Source organism: Thamnophis elegans, chromosome 14, assembly GCF_009769535.1.
Source record: "Thamnophis elegans isolate rThaEle1 chromosome 14, rThaEle1.pri, whole genome shotgun sequence".
In the NCBI taxonomy this organism is placed as follows: Eukaryota; Metazoa; Chordata; class Lepidosauria; order Squamata; family Colubridae; genus Thamnophis; species Thamnophis elegans.
Window position 1 is genome coordinate 2,939,666 of NC_045554.1, and position 3,649 is coordinate 2,943,314.

Sequence of the window (3,649 nt, forward strand, 5' to 3'; positions counted from 1 at the left end):
ACAGAGACGCTTCTAAATTCCGAGGAGAGAGAAGGCCTTCAACCCAGATGCCCAACGTCTTTCTGGGTAAGCTCATGGGTGACCAACCTTGGCAACTTTGTGGGCTTCGATTCCCAGAATTTCCCCAGCCACCATAAATAAGAAGAGTTCCTTCGTTATGCAAACGCTGCCACGACCAGGAAGGAAATAAGACACCTGTAATTACAGGTCATGGCAGACCCACTTGCTAAGCAAGGCCCTGTGAAGATTAGAACACGGTAGATAATACCCCGTTTTCCTGAAAATAAGCCCTCCCCCTAAAATAAGCCCTCCCTGAAAATATTGCCACACAGCAGCAGCCATGAGATGACCACGCTCGCCACCTCCAGCACCTCAAAAATAATAAGACTTCCCCGAAAACAAGGCCAAGTGCTTATTTTGGGGGTCAAAAGAAAATAAGACCCTGTCTTATTTTCGGGAAAACACGGTAGCAACAGCACTTAGACTTATATACTGCTTTACAGTGCTTCTACAGCCCTCTCTAAGTGGTTTACAGAGTCAGCCTCTTGCCTCCCCCAACAATCTGGGTCTTCATTTTACCTACCCCGGAAAGATGGGAGGCTGAGTCAGCCTTGAGCCTAGTGAGCCTAGTGAGATTCGAACTGCCAAATTGCAGGCAGCCATCAGTCAGCAGAAGTAGCCTGCAGTACTGCACTCTGACCAGACCTTCTCTGGCTTGCAGAGCTGACAAGCCGATCTCTGCAAAATTTGGCAAGGCGTCTCGGAGAGTCACGAACCAATGAAGCGAACTAATTTGTCTCCTGCAAACTCCACTCCCCTTTCGCTCCTCTTTTATGTCCTCTGGGAGGGGCCATTCACCGTCGACCTGCGGCCTTCCTCCCAAGTCGACCCCTGTTCTTTAGTTCTTCTCTTCGTCCGGCAACTCTGTGCATGCGCACACTGGGAACAGGCTCCAGCTGTTCCTCTGCCTCACTGATGTCTGACTCCGAAGGCAGCTGATAACTGTCATACGGCCCTGGCCCCCTCTCTGCCTCCGACACAGAGCCCTCCTCAGAGCCTTCCCCAGACTCCAGGACTGGCCCATCTTCCTCCCCAACCTCCTCACTGTCCGAATCTGCCGTCAGCTCCGCACGCTGGCGGGCCACAAGACAATGTAGATTAGAGTAGCAAAGCTGGCTGGGGGATTCTGGGAGTTGTAGTCCCCACATCTTCAAACACTGATCTAGAGAGCCCCTTACTACCTACCCCGTTCTAATCATCACAGGGCCTTCCTTAACAAATGGGCCTGCCATTAACCTGTAATTGCAGATGTCTTGTTTGCTCTTCTGGTCGGTTGTGGCCGCGTTTGTGTACCGAAAGACCTCTTTATTTATTTAGAGAATTTGCATGATGCCTTAATGGCTCAGAGCACTCAAGAAATACAATTAAAACCAGAGAGTGTTTTAAAGCAAATCATAAACATTACTTAATAAAAACAGTACACTATATAAAAACGATGCATATTAAAACGGATGAAACCTAATTAAAAGGCCTGGGTAAACAAATAGTTTTCGAGGCCACTTCTAAATTGGAGTGCCTATCCGGAGTCCCCGCCCTTTATTATTTATTATTATTTATTTGTCTTGTATGCCGCCCCCGCCCTTAATCCAGACTCCCTATCCACAGTCCTGTGTACCCCTCATCCTGGGTGGGACCTCATCCCAGCCCATTCCCCGCACACCTTGTTCTTTGAACAACCTGAGATTTAACCATGATTATCCAGAGAAGAGGTTGGCAACCTTAAACACTCAAAGAGCCACAAAGGTCCTAACCAGAAGTCCCCCCTCCCAATTCAATTCTGCAGCCGATCGGAAGTCCGGTATCCCCCCCCCACCATAGAGTCTCCTCCTAGCGCGGCATTCTTTTCCCCCCACCTGTCCTAACTGAAAGCCCTACCCACTGTGGAACCGATCGGGGACAGGGAGCCGCAGAAGAGGGATGAAAGAGCCACATGCGGCTCCGGAGCCATGGGTTGCTGAACTCCCTGCCCAGAGGATCGAAGGGGATACCAAAGACGGAGTGAGGGGTCATTAGCAGCCAATCAAATCCTACCAGCCCCTGATCATCTGCTCCATCTCTCTGGGAGGCTTTCCAGGAAAGATTGGATTTGTCCCGGATGGAATAAGGAGGTGGTTGGACTAGAAGACCTCCAAGGTCTCTTCCAGCGTTTACTTATTCCATGGTCCCTCACTCTCCCGTCCAAGTTAGTCATTGTCTAGGTAGAAGTGGGAGCATGGAAAACTATTTCTCCCAAATTGTTCCAAGCAGTTGTTCGCGGATGGTTTTCATCCAACGTAAAACATCGACGCTTGGCCCAGATATAGAAAAAAAGAGGCCTGTTTTGCTGCAGACGAGGATCGAACCATCCTTGTTCTGGTCAGAAGGGTTTCCAGGGAGGATTAAGAAGAGGAAAAAGCCAAGGATATTAGCAGAGGAGGGGTTGGACTAGATGACCAGCAAGGTCCCTTCCAACTCTGTTAATCGGTTAATACCATCTTCTCCCCACCCTTAACAACTTCAACACCATCTATCCCGTCACCGCCCTGAAGGGGAAATATCAGGGCGGTGATGGGATAGGTAGTGTTGTAGGTGTTAAGGGGGGGAGAAGATGGTATTAACCGATTAAGAGTTGGAAGGGACCTTGTAGGTCATCTAGTCCATCCCCCCTGTCCAAGCAGCAGACCCTACATTTGCCTCTACCTAGAATCGAACCTCCCTGATTGTGAGGCGAGATCTCCACCTCTGGACCACAGCAGCCCACCAGCCTCGACTTGATACCCCCCTTAAATTGTTCCAGGATCCCCCTGGATTTTTTTATCAAACCAAACCCTCTTTCTTTGATTTGATTTCATTTTTATGAAACAGAAGAGATAATTCATTACGTCACAAGAAGAAAAGAATTAATACACAAAGCCACACTTCTCTTATATGTATTCATGTTGTGTTATTCAATTAAATGATTAACCAAGTTATTAACTTTCGCGTTGCTTAACAGGAAGAGAACCATAAAAAAATATTAATGGGTTATGTATATTCCATATTTCTAAATGGCTCTCAAGACGGATCTGCTGGGGGTGGGGTGGGTAAAATGCTTCTTTAAATATAAATCCCAGGTCCCGCTCCATTCAGAAATCCCAATCAAAATAGGTCCAGCAGATACTCTGTTATCAGATCTTATTATAAGAAATGGTTCTTAACCATTCTTAGTGAATGGTGCTTTTGGGGCAAATTGCTGCTACCACTGAGATATTTTTTCATATGGGAATTTGTCCCTGTCCTTTAAAATCTCTAGAGAAGACTTGGATCTTCTGTGGATACCCATTCAGGTCCTTGAAAAGGACTAGCAGGTGCCTCCACAATCATCTCGAGATGTTTTTTCTCCAAGATAAACCTTCCTAAATGTCTATGGAGGTTCTCGGTTCTCCAGGTCATGGTTGTCCCAGAGGTGTTTTTTTTTTCAAGAGGCAACTGGTTTTTCTTTGAAGACTTTGCTTCTCATCCAAGAAGGTTCTTCAGTGGAGGAGGAGGAGAAGGAGGAAGTGTTGAAGAAGGAGGAGGAGGGGGGGAGGAAGAAGGAGGATGAGGAGGAGATTATTATGAAAGAATCCTA